Here is a 21,394-nt window from a genome sequence, read left to right as displayed (position 1 = left end):
ATCATGCAAACTGATGCACATGCCAACAATTGGTCAATGATCACACAATTTGCTATCATTCAAAACTTTATTCAAGGTAAGGACTTTGCTCACATAATTTCTGTAAGACATATTTTGGAGAAGACTCCTTATGAACTGTGTAAGGGAAGAAAACCTAACATTTCTTACTTACATCCTTTTTCATGCTCCTGTTTTATTCTTAATACTAAGGAACATCTGAATAAGTTTGATTCAAAAGCCCAAAAATGGATTATGTTAGGTTACTCAGAGCGCTCTAAGGGCTACAAAGTATACAACACAGAAACCAAAATTGTGGAAGAATCAATACATGTCAGATTTGATGGTAAGCTTGACTCTGGAAAGTCAAAGCTAATTGAAAAACTTGCAGATCTGGAGATAACTCTTGCAGGTTCTGACGAAAAGACTACATAATCTGAGGAAGCTGAAAAGCAAAATCCAGAAACACATGAAATCTCAACTATCCAGAAAAGATCAAGAAATCGTCCAAACATCTCTGAAGATTTGATTATGGGAAACAAGGATGAACTTGTTAGAACAAGGTCTACATTCAAAGTATCTGAAGAAACCCCTATGGGATTAGTGTCTCTAATTAAGCCTACTTCCTGTGATGAGGCACTTCTAGACAATGACTGGATTCTGGCAATGAAGGAAGAACTTGATCAATTCACTAAGAACGATGTCTGGGATCTGGTTCCAAACCCAAAAGGAACCCACATTATTGGAACAAGATGGGTATTCAGAAACAAACGAAATGAAAAGGGAGAAGTAGTCAAAAACAAAGCAAGACTGGTAGCACAAGGTTACAGTCGACAAGAAGACCTTGACTACAACGAAACCTTTGCTTCAGTCGCTAGGTTAGAATCTATTCGCTTACTTGTATCATTCGCTGTAAATCATTCCATCAAATTATATCAGATGGATGTCAAGAGCGCATTTATAAATGGTTATATCTCAGAAGAAGTGTATGTTCACCAATCTCCAGGTTTTGAAAACCCTAAATGTCCAGAACATGTTTTTAAACTAAAAAAATCTCTATATGGTCTAAAGCAAGCTCCTATAGCTTGGTATGAAAGACTAAGCACCTTTCTTCTGGAACATGACTTTATTAGAGGAAAGGTTGGTTCTACACTTTTCTATAAAAACATTAGAAATGATCTCATGATATGTCAAATATACGTTGATGATATAATTTTTTGTTCAGCTAACCCCTCTGTTTGTCAAGAGTTCTCTGAGTTAATGCAGGCAGAATTTGAAATGAGTTTGATGCAAGAAATAAAATTCTTTCTGGGAATTCAAATTAATCAAGCTTCAGAATCCACATATGTATACCAAAGTAAATACATAAAAGACATTCTGAAGAAATTTGAAATGTCAGAATGCAAACCAGCAAAGACACCCATGCATCCAACCTGTATTCTGGAGAAAGAAGAAGTAAGTCAAAAGGTTTATCAGAATCTCTATCGTGGTATGATAGGCTCTCTTATCTATCTGACGGCTACACGACCAAATATTCTTTTTAGTGTATGTCTCTGTTCCCGATTCCAATTGGATCCAAGGGAATCTCATCTAACAGCTGTTAAGAGAATCCTAAGGTATCTGAAGGGAACACCTAACCTTGGTCTGATGTATGAGATAACATCAGAGTATAGGCTCTCTGGATATTGTGATGCAGATTATGCAGGAGACAGAATGGAACGTAAAAGCACATCTGGAAACTGTCAGTTCTTGGGAAACAATCTTATATCCTGGGCCAGCAAAAGACAGTCAACCATTGCACTTTCTACTACAGAAGAAGAATATATATCAGCCTCTTTATGCACTACTCAGATGCTCTAGATGAAGAATCAACTAGAAGATCTTCAGATATATGAGAGTAACGTTCATATATTGTGATAATACTGCTACCATTTGTTTAAGTAAGAACCCTATTCTACATTCCAGAGTAAAGCACATAGAAATAAAACATCATTTTATCAGAGACTATGTTCAGAAAGGGGTAATTTCTTTAAAATTCATAGATGCAGACCACCAATGGCCTGGCATCTTCACAAAACCCCTTGCTGAAGATAGATTCTCAATCATTATGAAACACTTGAAAATTGAAATTTGCCCAGAATGAATCAAACGAGTGCTTATCTGAAATGGAAAAATAAGGCTCTGAACATAACATCTGGTGTCTGGATCAGAATTTGATACTTCTACCAGTTAGAAGTCATTTGAATCAGAAATCCTCAGGATCCAATCTTTTTCTATTCATGAAGATCAGATAGATCAACATGTGGTTTCTCTTGCGTCTGACTTTGGATCTTCTAGACATATGTCTAGTAGAAATCAAGAGATAGGCCCTTGAGATCTCCTCGAGCAGTGTGCTGATTTGTGGATTAGACTTCCATCATTAGCTGTAATCAATTTCTCCTCTAGCATGTCAACTCTTTTTCTGTGCCATCATTAAATATAACTGTTCCTTTTCCATCTAATGTTGTTGTTTTGCATGCCTTTTTTATGTACTTATAGTTGCCACACTTCACACTTTCACACTTTTCACTCACATCCTACACAAACCTCTCTCTCTCTCTCCCTCCCTCTCTCTCTCTCTCTCTCAAGCATTCAAAACATCTTCAAACGTTCTTCAACAACTTCATCTTATTCATGGATTCCCAGTGACAATCAGTGTACAACTACTCACAACAAATGGAATCAATGGAACAACCTCCAAATTCCTCTCAACAAACCACTACAACAACTGGTGTTATCTCCACTCCCATCTACACAGAACCCCATCTTTTGGATCGTGAAACCCACATCAACCTTGCCACTCGTTTGACAAGCTTGAAGTACTGTGTGAATCCTTGGTTGATTTCGAGAATATGAAAAGAAATGGAATAAACCTCATTGAAGAACTCAGAACGCAAGGGTGGGAAAATTACTTTCAAAGGCTCTATGGTCCTGTATACACATATTTGGTCAAGGAATTTTGGCGCTTTGCAGATTCAGACGACCACTATATTGTGTCCTATGTTCTGGGGGTGAAAATCGTCATCACCGAGAAATCAATCGCTTCCCTTTGAACATGGAGAAGACAGGGGGAAGACGTATTTACAACATCAACCCTAGGTCAAAATACATTTCCCAGGAAATTGCCCCAACAATTTTCAAGCAGATGATAACGCGAAAACGTATCGTATATTTGGCTTAATATGCATTGCTTTTTACTTGATTAACACTTATTATTACGCAGTATTTTATGTTTATTTCAGGTATTTTATGCATATTTTGGTGCCCATCCCACAAAATATGGCGCCCGCCACGTATACCACATTAGGGTTGTGGCATCCGCCATCAACCCGGTCTTCCTTATTCCTCTCCACACTTTTCTCCACGACCTCCTCTTACTTTTCCAACCAACCACTCTCCACTAGTAGATATCCAATGCCACATTTAAGGAGAGTGGGGAGTATATATGGGAAGGTCGGTTTTTACGAAAAGGGGTGCATTTTTCCAGTCAGATTTTGTTGTTAGATCTTCTTAGGTAGTTTCCTACTTTGTAGAAGCAATATATTCTCCACATCAGGGACTGTTGCAATTATTGTTTAAGCATCTGAATTTGATTGTAACAGTGTACTCGATTGCCAAAGCTTACCGACATTGTTTAATTTGAAGAATCAGGATTCATTCCAAGTTCTCGATTTATATTCCAGGTTTTATTTTAATTGCCATTTTAATTACTTATGCCTTATTGTATGCTTAATTGTTTGAATATCATGTTTTTTACTGGATCCATATCCAGCTAAACCCCTAGGTATCGGTATGTAAAGACCGTCGAAACGACGAGATTCGTAAATAATTGGTGTTGGCTTTTATAAAATATTATTTTTCGGTTTTAGTTTCTTGTTTTATTCAAAACTATTTTTCGTACGAGAGTACAAAGCAAACAAAGGTTACGGTTAATAAGAACGAGAGTTTGAGATTTTAACCGGATAGCTGAAACTGGGCATTAATCCTAAACACAACGAGAGCGCTTTAGGATTAATTAGACTTTATTCATATTCAAAAATTACTTTTAAATTCATAATGAGACCGCGAGAGCCAAGCATTCTGGTTTAAGAGTATGGTCAGAGTCAATAAAAACGAGAGTGTGAGACAAAGTCCATTTTATAAATAATTTCTACTGAAGAATATTTTGATCTTTAAGATTACACCAACTATCTATCGAATCCCCGAAGTTTGATACGTTACATACCGGTATCCCTTTATTAAATATGTTTATTAATATTTTGTTTACGTTATAGTTATTTCTCTTCATCCCACCAATCTTAGAAAGATCCTCAGCCTTAGATTTACATAGTAACATTAGATAACGATACATTCGATTATTAGTCCTTTTGGGTTCGATAATCTTTAAAACTATGCGATACGACTTTGCACTTGCAGTCACGATTCCCATAGACTTACTAAGTCGCGATCAAGTTTTTGGCACCGTTGTCGGGGAATAATTTAGTCAATATCGTAACTCCAGTGTTGCCCAGTATAGACTAAGGCAAACAATTCTATTTCCCTTTCTAATTTGTCGAGTGTATGCCAAGTACTCGCTCTTAAGGCGAGAAATTAAAGCTACCATTCGACGAACCTGAGCGTTATCTAAGATTAGAACGTCGGATAAGAGACCTGATACGAGAACATCATATCAAGCTAAATCTTCCCGATCCTAATATCCCTATTCTTGAACCAATTATACAACAAGAGATGGTCGATGGACCGCAAAACCGTCCTCTTAAGTACTATGCCATCCCTTCTTTGGATGAACCACATAACAACATCACTGCCCCTGCCATAGAGGCAAATAATTTCGAGCTAAAACTTTCATTGTTGTCAGCCGTACAGCAAAACCAATTTTCAGGTAGTCCCACGGAGGACCTGAACCTACATTTGTCAGTGTTTTTGCAATACGCAAACACAGTGAAAGCAAATGGTGTCAGCCCCGAAGCTATAAGACTATGTATTTTTCCTTTCTCATTAAGAGATAGAGCTAGAGCTTGGCTCCAATCTCTACCATCCAACTCTGTCACTACGTGGAACAAGTTGAAGAAAGTTTTCTTAGCACAATATTTCTCACCTAGTAAGACGGCTATGTTAAGAGCCCAAATAAACGGGTTTAAACAAAAAGATAACGAATCACTTTTTGAAGCTTGGGAGAGATACAAAGACATGATGAGGCTTTGTCTACATCACAGTCTAGAAGAGTGGTTGATCATCCATACCTTTTACAACGGTCTCTTGTACAACACAAGATTGACAATAGACGCCGCCGTAGGTGGCACACTGATGGATAAACCCTACAATGAGGCATATCAACTTATTGAAAGTATGGCCTAGAATCATTACCAGTGGGGAAGCGAAAGAACCTCCGTAGAGAAACCTCCAACGAAAGGCGGTATGTATCAAGTAATTAGTCTTGACCATGTCAATGCTAAGATAGACACTCTTACTCAAAAGATAGACAACTTGACCATAACACCCGCAACCACTATGGCTTCCGTAGCACCAAACTACGAGATATGTGGAGTTCCTGGGCATGCTGCCCCTGAATGTTAACTTTTGATAGGAGTCTCCACAGACCAGGTGAACTATGCTTAAGGAAACCCTTACTCAAACACCTATAACCCTGGTTGGAATAACCATCATAACTTTTTGTACAAAAACAATAATGCATTGTATGCACCTAACCAAGCACCTGCGGTACCACCAGGATATCATAAAGCCGCCACAAATACTAAAAATGCTCATAGGAAGTAAAACCTAGAAATAATGATGGAAAACTTCATAGCTACCCAAGCCCAAACAAATAAGGATTTCCTAAATCAACGCATACACACTAGTGAGCAAATCAAGTAGTTAGCAAACAAGGTAGACGCTTTAGCCACCCATAACAAAATGTTGGAAACACAAATTTCACAAGTGGCTCAGCAACAAGCACCTACTGCTGCTCCTGCAGGCACATTTCCTAGACAACCGCAACCAAACCCCAAAGGTCATACAAATGTTATTATACTACGAAGTGGGACAAAATTAGACGGACCGACCGACCCTAGGATTCAAAACCCAGCCATGCACCAAGACCCTGGTAAGGTAACTGAGAAAGAAGACGAACTAGAGGAAGATAAAAGCGAAGAGGCCGTAGAGAAAGAAGAACCTTATGTGCCTCCATCACCGTATAAACCTCAAATCCCTTATCCTCAAAGACTCGTTAAATCTAAAAGTGTAGGGCAATTTAAAAAAATTGTAGAGCTTTTAAAACAATTGAATATCACAACACCCTTTATGGAAGATATCACTCAAATGCCCTCATTGTAGCGGTAAATTCATGATCACCAAGCTATGGATAAGATATACATCAATTAAACAAGAGTCGCCACCGCACTTTTATTGTTTCCAAGGGAAAAGGGAAAAAGTATGAATAAAACCCAAGAATAAGAAGTTATCAAATCAAAACTAATAAAATGCCAGAGATTACATGTAAGGGGGTTGGTTACACAGAGGGAAGGTGTTAGCACCCAAAGTGTCCTAGGTACTCCTAGGGAGCCCTTTTTTGTGTGCATATGTGTTTTTGTACAAATGATGTTTGCAAACAAATAGAATGGAGGGATGAGAAAAGAATTCATTAATTATATTTTTGTGTTTGACAAGACCTTCAAACTTGTGCCTACGTACCAACATAAAAATGAGGGATCAAAATGTCGTAGTTCGTGGTATCAATTTCAAAGTGAGTGCATTGCTTTTAAAAAAATTTAAGTTTGAAAGGCACAAAGGCCTAAAAATGGTTTGAATGAGTGTTAATTCTTTTTGGCTTTTGAAATTTTAAGTCAAGTATAGTTAAGTTTATTTACAACTTTGATTAAGAAAATGAGTTTGAAAATGCAATGGCATAAGGCCAAAGTTTCTAGTTTGCAAAAATGGTCAAAGTTTAGAAATCAACAAACACAAGCAAAGAAGATTTTAAAAGGAGGGAGAGATTTTGATTTTAAAGAAGTGGGGAGGAGATGAAGAGACTAATCCTAAGCATAAAATTTAAAAGTTGAGAGTTGAAAAGATCTGACCAATGGGTTGTAATCCAATAGACAAGAATGTCATATAGAAACCCAAATTTCCCTTGGACTTTAGAATCACACAACAATCAATATAAAAATAGAAAGGAATCAAATAAAGATAGCCACATCTAAGCTTGACAACTTCATGATCTTCTTCAAGTTTGCCCATGTAGCAGATGAATTTCAAGATGGCATAAAGCACATGTTTAATATAACAGCTTCACAATGATCATGTTGCAGATGAACTCAGATGGATCTTCAATGATGTATCATATGGAGTTTAAAATTTCAAGCACTTGGTTACATGAAAGTTGGCATTGGCCAAGTCCTTTGCATAGGGAGTGTTGCTTAAATTCTAAGTCTAAATGTCTCAGATCAAACCAACAGTCCACACAAGATATTTTTTAGGGTTTTTGTTCTTATTATGTACATTAATGTTCAAAGACAACATAAACAAACACAATATACACAAACAAAATATATCACAAAATATGGTCCAAGTGGACAAAGTGAAAATGACATTAACATAAACAATTTGAATGGTATGAGTAATGGCAAATGAATAAAGCTTGAAAATTAAATTGCATTAAAAAATAAATGACTTGAAATTAAATGTTAGTTGTTAATGAGTTAGAAGTTAGTATTACTTTTGCTTTGCTTTTGTTTTAATTCATTCTTTGAAGAACACTCAACCCACTTATCACAAGCATGAATCCTTGAACCAAGACATCTTCCAAAGGAAGGAAAAAAGGCCAAGTTTCCATACAATACCATGAAAGAGGGGAGACTTACAATCTCACTAACTAGAATGCTATGCCTTTTGTGTCAAACTTTAGCGCTATGTTAAGCAACCATAATTGGACTTATGTAGAAGTCACAACTATTTGAGGTCGGGCAATAGAATTTTGGTGTTAATACATGTTAGAGACATAATATGATGAACTATGCTAATCTCATCCATACTTATGTTGATTTTGCAATCAACTAGCCTTAGGATATATGTCCATGACATGAATGCATAAAGAAGGGGAATGAGATGAAGAGGGAGGGGGAATGAATCAAACACAAATTGAACAAAGGAGGACTTTTACCAAGTTAAGATCATTCATTCATTTTGGGAGATGGAATGTACATTCCATCAATCCCCTAAATCCAATGATCTTAACCTAACAAAGTCAAATCAACTTTGACCAAGGCCCAACAACACAAGTTAAACTCACAAAGTAAATTAAAATGGCTCTAAACAATTAATTTGGCAATTAATCAATTTAAAATAATAAAAATAATGCATTAAATTAAATATGGTTGGTCAATTTCCTAAAACCTCGTCAAAACACCAAAGAAATGGCCATGAGATTTATCATAGGTCAAAAAAGGTCAAAGGACCTTGGAGAAAAATTTTCAGAATTTTTGGAAACTTAAAAGTATTTTTTAACAATTAAAAATATTCAAAAAATCAATTAAATCATGAAAAATATTAATAATGATCCAAAAAATAATTTTAATTCAGAGAATGAAAGAGGATTTTATTTAATTTTTTTTGGTGAAACTCATATTTTTTGGATCAATATTAAAATTAATATGAATTAATGAAAAACAGAGAAATAAAAATAAAAATCAGATAATCAAAAAAACGTGGACCACTTGACCTCCCTCATTAATTGAGGTGGCATATCAAGTGGTGGAGAGCGCGCGTTCCATGGTGCGTGATAGTCAACATTCCACATGTTTGGTAATCACAATGAACGCTTTAGATTAAAACGTTTTAAATCAAATCAATGGCTCTGAACACTTCCAGCTCATCGCCGGAGCCAAAGGCCGATCATCTTCTCCGATGACCCTGGCCGAACTGGTTCATTAATCACTATATTATAAATGAAAAAGGAGGACATGATCTTAAAGAAAAAATGGCGTAGATCACGAATATCACCTCAACTTAACCTAACTCCAAATATATAGAGAGATACATGGAGTTGAATTTTGAGGTGTGTCAACTGAGTTACTTCAATTTGACCTCGAAGCAACTCAATCTTCTTGCCTACATTGGTAGGACTTTAGACAACCAAGGATCCAAGAAAATTGATGAGAATTGAGAGAGAATCGAAGAGAAGAAAAATCTGGAAAAATACCTTCAATGTTGTGCAGAAATGAATCTCTCTTGCTTCAATTCTTGCTTGATCTTGCTTATGGAGCTTGGAGAAGTGGATTAAGAATGATGCAAAGCTTTGGATCCTTGATTTTTTGAATCTACAAACAGTGAGATTCAAACTAAAATTTCAATTGAAATTTATCAGGTTTTCCTTTGAATTGAGAGGGTTTGGAGCTAGGGATTCAAAGCTGGCGCGCAAGGTCCTTGAAACTGAAGCGTTGGACCTCTATTTATCGCAAAAAATGAGTGTTATTTGCACACTTGAAAATTCTTCCAAAATTGGCAATGCAATGTGCATGCTTGCATTGGATGTGTGTAGGCCCATGAAGAAACTCGACTAGGTCCACAATCAACTGAAACGAGGTCTGAATGAAGCTTGGATTGCAAGGAAAATATGTTTGGATGTTTGAAGCATGATTCTTGCCAACTGATACATCCCTGTTTAATCCATGTGTAGACCCCTCAAACTTTGTCCAAAATGAATGAATTAGGACTCTTTGGAAAGCTTAGATCAAGAGGAACAACTCTTATATTTAAAACTTTTCCATTTGGAACTTGTATCATGGTTAATTTTGAGGTGGAAGTTTGGAAATTTCAACATGTCAAAATATTTTCTAAGTGTCAAGCCACACGTTCAATTATTCCACCTTGCTTAACTTTTTATGTGAGATCCAAATGAGAAAAGTGTATTCATCAAAGTTGTGGATCTTTTAAAAAAGTTCAAAATAGTCACAAATTTTACATCATTTGGATTTGGGATGAGTGAGTTATGCATTTTTGAAGTTGAGGAAAATCACTTGTTCAATGGTATTGATCCAAAATGACCTATAATGTATCCTCATATCACATGCTCATAAAAGTTGAATTAGCTCTTACTACAAACATAAAAGTTGTAGTGACACCTTGAATTTGATTGTGAAACTTGTAAATCTTTCATCTCATAAAAATTGAGCAAGTTATGGCCTTGGGAGGTTGACTTTCAAATTAGGGTTTAGACAAAATGACCTATAATGTTTTAACATAAAAAATGATTTTCCAAGAAAACTTAGATCTAGACTTCAACATGAAAGTTGTTTGGAATGTAATTTAGAGTAACTTTTATCTTGGAATCATTTTCATATGATAAAAATTGTAGGAGATAGGGTCTAGGGGGACCCAGTTTTGATCAGATGAATTTATCTGGGCAACCACCATCAACCAACTTGCTAACTTGCAATTCTCTTGACTTTTTAGACTAATGGTAGATCATATATGCATAAGATGATGAAATTTGAAGTGTCCCTTGAGAAATTTGTTCAATTGGTGAAGAAGCTTGTTGAAGAAGTTACTCAAGATACCCAGATGAACTGGGGTTTCCAAGGTAAACCAACTCCAAACTCTTGAAGAAATCTTGATCAAAATAACATGTAAAGATCATGGGAACTCATATATAATGCCTAGAGCCATTATGGATCATTCCTTGGTTGTGCTCTTAGCAATGAGGGTCTTAAACCCTAAATGTAAACTTGATAGATCAATAGTGATCATGCCCTACCTACAAAAGAGTTAGTGTAAGATCCTAATTTTGACCCTAAGATCCCTCATGGCATCATGTTATTGCACAAGTGCATTGCCTCAAGGATCATAGCATGTTTGGCTCCTTAACCCTAGGGTTGGGATTTGTTTGAGTGTTTTGAGATCACCAAGCATGCTTGTATTGTATATTATTGCTTTTCTTATTTTAATACTAACCAAAAGTACAAAAATATGTCACTAACTCTTTGTTTTGAAGCTCAAGTGATCATGTGCTCCACAATGCTCCTAGGAGGCTCCTAAGACCAACGTAATGGCTAGATGAAGATGAGAAAGCATGAAAATGGTCCACAAAGTTTCTAATCATCATATATGTCTCCCAAGTATCTAAATTTTCCAATTTTATCAAGATAACCCAAAGGGCTTGAAGATTGTTCCCAAGGAAACCCTAATTTCAGCGTGTTTTGACTGTGCCTTGCCCATGAAGCAATCTCAACCTCTTATCAAATTTAATCAATGGAAGTTCTTTAATTTATCATTTTATGCATATATGAGCCTATTTGAGGCCCCTCAATCATTTATTCATCAAGATTGGAAGTTTGACTTTGAAAAGTTGACCAGTCAAGTCATCTGACTAAGCTGAGGTTCAATGAGTTATGATTTTTGATGTGTTTGTCAAATGAAGATGACCCCAAGAGAAAAAATGTTACTAAGAACCATATGAACAACTTTCATGTTCATAAAAAATCCATTGGAAGCTTTGAAGGTCATCATTCATTTCAAAACATTATAGGTCATTTTGACTAAAACCCTAATTTTGGGTCAACTTGCCAATACCATAACTTCCTTAATTTTTATTATTTTGAGGTGAGACCAAAGGCATTGGAAATATTGAGATGTATAATTAAAATGTTATGTTGGACAAAACTTCATAATCCTAAAATAAATACATGTGATAATGCAAAACATTATAGGTCATCTTGGACCTAATTCATTGAATTTGAAAAAGTACCCAACTTCAAATGCCCAGAACTTTGTCATAAAAAATCCAAATGATGCAAACTTTGAGTCTAAATTGACTACCTTGAAAATATCTACAACTTTTATGCTGGAGATTGTCTCATTTGAAGCTTGTATTATAAGGACAGAGGGGTTTAACCAAGCCCACTTTTGGGTTAATTTTTCAAAGTGATTTGAACATGTTTTACACTTGAATTTTCCAAGCCAGTTTTGATCAATTTTCACATGCCAAATGATTTTTTTCCCAACATGACTTTTGTTCCTTATTTCAAGATCTTTCCAACCATTAGTCACAATAGTCCTTGGGGTCTACCATTTGGGAGTTTCGAATTTATTTTCATTTATGTGCATTTTGGATATTTTATGTTGAAACTTGAATTGCAAGCATTTACCATCCAATGTGCATGACCAAATGCCTTCCACATGATCTCAGCAAGCTTCTTTAGCCATCCATGGGCCTCTCACACGTCCACAAAGGCCCATGCATCCAAAAATTCAAATCCCATGCACATGAGCAAAGTGTGAACTCAGCCACATTCAGCTATAAATGAACACCTCATGAGCTTCATTTCACAACTTTTTGGAGATCCCATATGCTGCTGCACTGAAACCATAGCCCTCACCAAAGGAATCACTCATAATTTTTTCAGATTTTTGAGCTTGAAATTCAGTAACATTAGTTGAGTTTCAAAGCTAGATTCCTTAGCCAATCATCTTCCATACACCCAGGGATCAAAGAGGAGCAAATATCTTGAAGAATTCGTGGCCAGAAACTCACCAATTTGAAGGTATCAACTCAAACTGTTTGGATCTGAAACTCTTAATCCAATGTAGTTTTCTTGTGTTTCTGTGGTTCTCTGAAGTCCTCATACTTGAGGCAAGCTTTTGATGCATTCAATTTGTCATTTCATGAACAATCCGTATGGACACCATGATTTTCTCCTTCATTTTTCTCTCAATATAGGAAGATTGAAAGAAATCCATTGGTACAGTGATGATCTACATCACACGAGCTTCATTTTCATGTCCTTGTTTTCCATTTTTATTAAGATTCATTTCTCTACAAATTTGGCCGGAGTTTGTGTGGTTGGCTGGAGAAGACGGTGGTTTCCACCACCACCACCACCACATGTGCATGCTTATGGCCATTGGATCTCCCTTCCACGATCTAATCTCACGTGTCCTTTTTAATTACTTCTTTTAATGCATCATGTGGCGCGGTTGACTCAAGCCTAGTGTGTGTCTTCAGATCCAAACCGTGCAAATGTGCCACGTTAATTAATGAACTGGATCTAGTGGCTCAGGCATTTTCGCTTATTTCATTTTCTTTTTATTTTCTGTTAATTCATTTCATTTTCAAAAATTCATTAAAAATTCATTTGAAGTCAGAAAAATATGAGACCAATTTTGAAAATTTTCTTGAAAAATCTAGTTTCATATTATGATTTTAATTATTTTTGTGACTTCATTTGATACTTTTTATGAATTACTTAGTTTTTAATGATTTTTATTCATTTTAAAATACTTTCTGACTTTTAAAAAATACAAAAATATTTTGATAGCATCTATGGATCATGATAAGTCAATGAAAAATAGTCTCAACAATTTCTTGTTTGTTTTGAGATTATTTGAGATTTTAATTCATATTATGCTATTTTTGGTTGTTTTTAATTGCTTTTAATTACTTCCTGACTTTAAAAATTTGTGAGAAAATTAGTCAAAGTTTGTTTGACGATGTTGAACCTATGAGAATTTAATTGGACTCATTGAAGTTGTTTTGAATTGAATTTGAGGTTCAACTTTGTTTGTTTATTTTTTTATTTGTGTTTTCTTTTAATGCAAAAATACCAAAAAAATATTGTGGACTTCTTGACCTGTCATCTTCATTTCTCTTTTGTTTGGTGTTGATCAAGGTTGAATTGATTCAACTTTGATCAAATTCATTGGATCTTGTGGTTTGAAAATCCTTAAGGAACATCACCTAGAAAGATGAATGAATTTGATCAAGGATGAGTTATCCCTTGATCAATTGAGATTGGTTGTTGACTTCTTGCCCCCTCCCTTTCATCTTCATCCCTTTCTTTCCCTCAATGGCCAATGAGTTAAAGTCTTGAGGTTGGTCTTGACAAAATAGAAGTTTAATCTTCTTTGATCCAAACCAAATTCAACTTGATCCATGATCAAGTGAGTTATTTTGTGTCAAAGATAGGTTACTTCTTGGTCAAGCAAATAACCAAAAGTCAATACAAGGCCCTTCCCCTTTTGTTTGGCATGGCAAGTTTATGGAGCTTGGCTTACTAGTCATGACCTCTAACTTGTGTTCTTTGCCTACATTTTTATTGACCGACCTCAGATAGGTGTGACTATTATATTAGTCCACTTACGATTGCTTAACATAGTACTACATTGTCTTATGACAAGCTAACATAACTCTACTAACTACTAAGTTTAATTTGAGCTTTTAAATTCTTGTCATTTACTTTTAATGTCATTTATTTCTTGCTCATTATTCATCTTGATTTTCATCTTTGCTCACTTGAGCACATATTTTATGTTTATGCCATTTTTCTTTTGCTCATTTGAGCCCATTATTGTATATAAATATATTTCTATTTTGTGTTGTTTGTGTTTGTTTTGATTTGAACCAAAATGCAAAAGGAGAAAGGACTTAGAATTAGGATTTACCCTTGCTTAATGGAGTTCAAGAGCAACTAGGCCTCACGCCTTTAGAATGCAAAATTTGTTGAAGATCAACTAGGCCTCATGCCTTTAGAATGCTAAAATTCAAAGTTGACCTCAAAAGGACTTCTCCTCAAACTTATTCTTTGTCCATTCCCTTTATCATGTTATAAGCTTTTTGATGTGTGCTTTTGTGTGATAGGAACCTCATCTTAAGATTGTGAAAAGAGGACCATTGTCATGAGTAACCAAGTTAAGAGCCAAGCCAAATGGAGATCCTAGGAGCTTGAATTCAATTTATTGATTGCTTGTTTGTGTGCTAAATCCAAAGGAAATGAGCATCTTGAGTCATCTCTATGACTTCAAGAAAAGGAACTCCAAGGGTTGTCTTTCCCCTCTTATCTTTGTATGCTTTAGGAATAGCCCTTCTCTCTTCTCCCCACTCTAACCAAGTCAAAAAACATTTTTCAAAACTTTGACTTTATTTCAAATTAGAAACCTAGGCCTTAAGCCTTTGACTTTTCAAAACCATTTTCATAAATACTCATTGTAAATAAACTTTAATCCAACTTTGACCTCATTTTGTAAATAAATCTAACTTGTAAATATAACCCATTTCAAGTTGTTTCGTGGTTCCAATGGCCACTTGTTAAAACCTTTTCAAAAACATTAGTCATAGGTTTGAGTTATCATAGTGGTTCATGTAAATCTCACCTCATCCTTAGTGTTGGATTATAAGCCTTCCATGCTTATTATAGGGTTAACCCCTCACTAGCATGTTGAAGTCTTCCTCACATGGTGGATTGTTGTTTTAGGTTGAGTTTTCTCCCTTTGATAACAAAAGACCTTAAGGCTTTTGATTAAAATCAATTCACCAATCTTTGAAATTTTTACCACGAACTACGAGGTTTTGATCCTCCTTTGTGATGGTATGTAGGCAATTGGTTCATCCATTCAAACAACAAAATTTGTAAATATAATCTATTCTCTTCTCATCCCTTCAATCTTTTGCACAAATCTTTTCACAAATACCAACCTACAACACATATTTGCAAAAAGAGGTTCCCTTAGAGTACTAAGGATGTTTTGGGTGCGTAAAACCTTCCCATTTCATAACCAACCCCCTTACCTAGATCTCTGACATTTTTATTAGTTTTTGATTTGAAAAACTTCTACTTGACTTTTGTTCGCTTTTTAGCCTTTCCTTTGGACAAATAAAAGTGCGGTGGCGATTCGAATTGTATGTTGACTTTTGGTTTAGTCAATAAACCTAAAGGTAACGAAAACCCCGCTACACTTGGCCTTATGCCATTGCATTTTTAAACTCCTTTCTTAAATCAAACTTGTAAATGAATCTAACCATATTGCCTAAAAAATTCAAAAGACAAAAAGAACTAACACCCATTCAATCTCTTTTGGACCTTTTGGGCCTCTTTTAAATTTAATCTTTTGATTAAAATCAATCCACTCATTTTGAAATTGATACCACGAACTACGAGGTTTTGATCCCTCGTTTTTATGTTGGTACGTAGGCACAAGTCCGAAGGTATTGTCAAACACAAAAATATAATTAATGAATTCTTTTCTAATCACCATACTCTATTTATTTCAAACATCTTTTATACCAAAAAAAACATACACACATAAAAAAGGGCTCCCTAGGAGTACCTAGGACACTTTGGGTGTTAACACCTTCACTCTGTGTAACCAACCCCCTTACCTGTTGTTGATTCTAAGTGTTGGCAGCAATTTTGGTAAAACAAAGAGTGTTCACAAGATGTCATATGTGATGTCTTAACATAAGATATCCTATGTACCTGCTGGAGTTCAAGAACATGTGCAAGCAGGATTGTTTCAGAATGCCACATACAATGCCATGGCTTCTGATATTGGTTGTACCTGCTGGAGCTTAAATGAAAGACATGTTCATGCAGGATTGTTTCAGATGACATACACAAGGTCATGACATCTGATATGGTTGCCCCTGCTAAAAGCTATAAAAGGAATTATTGGATTATGCAGGATTTTTCCAGGATGTCAGACCCAATGTCATGACATCCTGTACACAGAACATTCAGTATGAATGTCTGGTGTTTTGTGATTGCACAATTAATGGCAATCTTTGGATGATTGAAGATATGATTAGCTGGCGCATTCAATCATGGATTACAACCAGATTTACTTATTTTCCAAAGAGATCTAACCAGCTGTTATAAAAAGATTTGATTGGAAAATAGATTTAGGGTTTTCAAGATGTCCAAGCCCAGCAGAATGCTTCTATAAAAAGGGACCTAGAAAACCTGTTTGAAAACACAACCAAGACTGAGCGAAATACATAGAGAGAGCTAGGGTTTGTGTCTGTTTAGTCGTAAGACTTATAGGTCATTCAAGTCATCCTTTGATGATTGAATTGGACTGATTTGTGGTTGTAATTTGTCACTCTAAAGCTGTTAAGCAAGAGTGTGTGTCTACTTGATCAAAGCTGTGAAGCAAGATCAAGTGTGTGTCTTCTTGATCAAAGCTGTGAAGCAAGATCAAGAGTGTGTCTTCTTGATTGAAACTATGAAGTAAAATCAAGAGTGTGTAATGGAAAAGTATTTTCTTTTGTCAAGGGATTGTTGTTTAAAATCACTGGTGTGTGATTGTAAGGGAAGTGAGTGGGTTCTCATATCTAAGAGTGCTTAGGTAGAAATTGCACGGGTAGAGATTAGGTGAGAAAGACTGTAACTTATTGAAGTGTACGGATAGTCTTTGAACTAATTCTATTTTAGTGAATTTCCTTCCTGGCTTGGTAGCCCCAAGACGTAGGTGAGTTGCACCGAACTGGGTTAACAATTGATTGTGTTATTTAATTCTGTATCTTTATCCATTGTGTGTTAACAGATATCAGTGTCGTGACATTACCTTCGACATCTTATATCTGATACCAGAATTTCAATTGGTATCAGAGCAGGCATCCTGCTCTGGTTCTGGGTGAGATCTAGGGAGAATACTTTCTGGTTCAATGGAGAGGGATGGAGGATCTGTTCATAGGCCACCCATTTTGGATGGTTCTAACTATGACTATTGGAAACCTAGAATGGTAGCTTTTTAAAAATCCCTTGATAACAAGGCTTGGAAAGCTGTCTTGACAGGCTGGGTGCACCCTGTAGTTACTAAAGAAGGAGAAGCCACTGTTGAGAAAAAGCCTGAAGAACAATGGTCCAAGGAGGAGGATGATCTAGCTCTTGGAAATTCAAAAGCCTTGAATGCCATATTTAATGGAGTAGACAAAAATATTTTCAGGTTGATAAACAATTGTGAAGTGGCCAAAGATGCTTGGGATATTCTCAAAACCACCCATGAAGGCACCTCTAGGGTAAAAATGTCTAGACTTCAACTGCTCACCTCCAAGTTTGAAAACTTAAGGATGAAAGAAGATGAAAACATTCATGAATTTCACATGAGTATCCTTGAAGTTGCTAATGCCTCAGGAGCCTTGGGAGAAAAGATGACAGATGAAAAACTGGTAAGGAAAATACTCAGGTCACTCCCTAAGAATTTTGCAATGAAGGTGACTGCAATAGAAGAGTCTCAAGACATTTCCAGCATGAGGGTAGATGAGCTAATTGGTTCCCTCCAAACCTTTGAGATGGGATTGAATGATGGTCTTGAAAAGAAAACAAAGAACATAGCCTTTATGTCAAACACAAAAGAGGAAAGGAATCGGGAGGTTGATGAAGACATGGTCAATGAAGTAGCAATGCTGGGAAGACAATTCAATAAACTGTTGAAAAAGATGGATGTAAGATCTAAGACGAATGTCAAGAACATCTCATCAGACATCAGTAAATCCAACAATGCTGGAAGAAGAGAAAGATCAGATGAAAAGCTCAAAGAAGAAAAAGAGGTACAATGCTATGAATGTGATGGGCTTGGACACATCAGAACTGAATGTGGAACCTACCTTAGGAAACAGAAAATGAGTCTTGCTGTCACTTGGTCTGATGAGAGTGAAACAGAGGAGGCTGCAAATCTTGTGACTGCCTTGACAGGAAGATGGGGATTTGATGAAGACTCAAGTGATGGTGAAGTAACCTTTGAAGAGTTGGCATCTACCTACAGAAAGTTGTGTATCAAAAGTGTAGAGCTGTGCAAACAGGTTGAACACAATAAGAAGGAAATAACTGAACTGGAGAATGAGAAGGAAGAATACTTGGAAATCATCTCCAATTTACAAACAGAAGCAGTGGTTTTAAATGCCAAGCTAGTTGAAAATCCTCAAGCTGAAAGACAGAAGATAGCACAGCTGGAAGATGAGAAGGCAGACCATGTGAATACTATCTCTAAGTTGAAAATTGAAGTCATGTTTCTAAATTCTAAACTAGAATAGATGACCAAGTATGTAAGGATGTTAAGAAATGGATCTGACTCCTTAGACAAGATTCTCCAAACTGGTCAAATAGCAGGAGACAAATCTGGCATTGGGTATAATGACTCAAAACCTGAGTGCAGCTACACTGGTGCAATATTTCAAGCCAAACCTAAGTGTATCCATAATGAAAGTAAATCTGTGATGTCACATCATATGTCACAACACCAGAGAAAAAAACAGCAGATAGGGAAACACGAAAGATGGATATGCCATCACCGTGGGAAATTTGGTCATCTAAGGCCGTTCTGCTATAAACTATATGGTTATCCCAAGCCTGCTAATCATCAGAATCACTATCAATCCAAACCCAAGCAACACATGCCTATCATTAAGAAGCAATGGATTCCTAAGACTAATGTTACCGGTTTGATAGCTCACATACCCCTCAGAATCTCAGCCAAAGAAGAGTGGTACTTTGATAGTGGGTGCTCCAGACACATGACTGGAAACCAAGACCTGATAACTGATCTGCATCATCATACCATAGGCCATGTAACCTTTGGAGATGGAGCAAAAGGTGAAATCAAGGGAACAGGAAGGCTTGAGTGTTGTGGAGATCCTAAAATTGACAAGGTTCTACTAGTTAAGGGTTTGACTGCAAATCTAATAAGCATCAGTCAATTATGTGATCAAGGGTTGAATGTTAACTTCACCAAAACTGAATGTCTAATCTTTGACAAAAATAGTGAAGTAATTATGAAAGGAATCAGATCCAAGGACAACTGCTACATATGGAGCTCTCAAATGGAGTATCCCTTAAAGCACTGGATGAGTATAGATGCTCTCAATAGTGATGAAAAACAAGTCTGTAGGGAATGTCAGATTGGAAAACAAACAAGGATGTCACACCAGAAGCTCAGACATGACACAACTACCAAAGTCCTGGAACTACTTCATATGGACTTGATGGGACCCATGCAAGTAGAAAGCCTTGGTGGGAAGAAATATGCATATGTGGTAGTGGATGATTTCTCCAGATACACCTGGATCAATTTTATAAGAGAAAAATCTGATGTATTTGATGTCTTTAAGGAGTTGTGTCTGAAACTTCAAAGGGAAAAAGAAAGTCCTGTTGTCAAAATTAGAAGTGATCATGGAAAGGAGTTTGAGAACAGCAAATTTGCTGAATTCTGCTCTTCAGAAGGAATTCATCATGAGTTCTCATCTCCCATCACTCCCCAGCAAAATGGTGTGATGGAAAGAAAAAATAGGACTCTGCAAGAATCAGCCAGAGCTATGATTCATGCTAAGAAGTTACCCTATCATTTTTGGGCTGAAGCCATGAACACAGCCTGCTATGTCCACAACAGAGTGACATTAAAGAAAGGGACTCCCACAACCCTTTATGAAGTCTGTAAAGGAAGAAAACCTACAGTAAAATACTTTCATGTATTTGGTAGCAAATGCTATATCTTGGCTGATCGTGAGCAAAGAAGGAAGATGGATCCCAAAAGTGATGAAGGAATATTTTTGGGCTATTCAACAAACAGTAGAGCCTATAGGGTCTTCAATTCCAGAACTAATGTGTTGATGAAATCCATTAATGTAGTGGTTGATGATCAACAGACTGATGTCACAGACAATGTCGAGACATCTCTGAATGATTCTCCAGCTGACTCCTCAGGTAAGAATAAGGAAGAAGAACCACCTCAAGCTGAACCTGAAGATGACAAAATCAACAAGGGACCCTCTATCAGAATTCAGAAGGATCATCCCAAAGACCTTATCATAGGAGACCCAGATAAAGGAGTCACTACTAGATCAAGGGAAGTAATCTCACATGGTTGCTTTGTGTCAAATATTGAACCTAGAAATATCAAGGAAGCCTTGACTGATGAGTTCTGGATCAATGCCATGCAAGAAGAGTTAGGCCAATTCAAGAGGAATGAAGTATGGGAATTGGTTCCTAGGAAGGAGTAAATGTCATAGGTACAAAGTGGGTATATAAGAATAAATCTGATGAACAAGGGGTTGTTACTAAAAACAAAGCTAGATTAGCAGCTCAAGGATATACTCAAGTTGAAGGAGTTGACTTTGATGAAACTTTTGCTCATGTAGCTCGCCTTGAGTCCATTAGATTATTGCTTGGAGTGGCATGTATTCTGAAATTCAAACTGTTTCAGATGGATGTAAAAAGTGCCTTTGTAAATGGCTACCTAAATGAAGAAGTATATGTTGAACAGCCTAAAGGATTCACAGATCCAAATCTTCCACAACATGTGTACAGATTGAAGAAAGCCCTATATGGATTGAAGCAAGCTCCAAGGGCTTGGTATGAAAGACTCACAGTCTTTCTCACTGACAATGGATATAGGAAAGGAGGTATTGACAAAACTCTGTTTGTAAAGAATGAAGGAGGAAAGCTCATGGTGGCACAAATATATGTAGATGACATTGTATTTGGTGGAATGTCAGAACGAATGGTTGAACATTTTGTTAGACAAATGCAATCTGAGTTTGAGATGAGCCTAGTTGGGGAACTGACCTACTTTCTTGGGCTACAAGTCAAACAGA

At 36.4% G+C, this 21,394-nt stretch overlaps 1 non-coding gene across 1 annotated transcript; it reads right to left on the bottom strand.

The window, feature by feature from the left end:
- Window positions 1–5,148: 5,148 nt before the first annotated feature.
- Window positions 5,149–5,255, bottom strand: LOC127124705 (small nucleolar RNA R71). Its single transcript, XR_007804166.1, has one exon. It is a non-coding gene; the product is annotated as a small nucleolar RNA R71 (small nucleolar RNA).
- Window positions 5,256–21,394: the final 16,139 nt, after the last annotated feature.

This window comes from Lathyrus oleraceus, chromosome 2, assembly GCF_024323335.1.
Source record: "Lathyrus oleraceus cultivar Zhongwan6 chromosome 2, CAAS_Psat_ZW6_1.0, whole genome shotgun sequence".
Classification (NCBI taxonomy): domain Eukaryota; kingdom Viridiplantae; phylum Streptophyta; class Magnoliopsida; order Fabales; family Fabaceae; genus Lathyrus; species Lathyrus oleraceus.
This window is presented reverse-complemented; position numbering and strand designations above follow the sequence as displayed.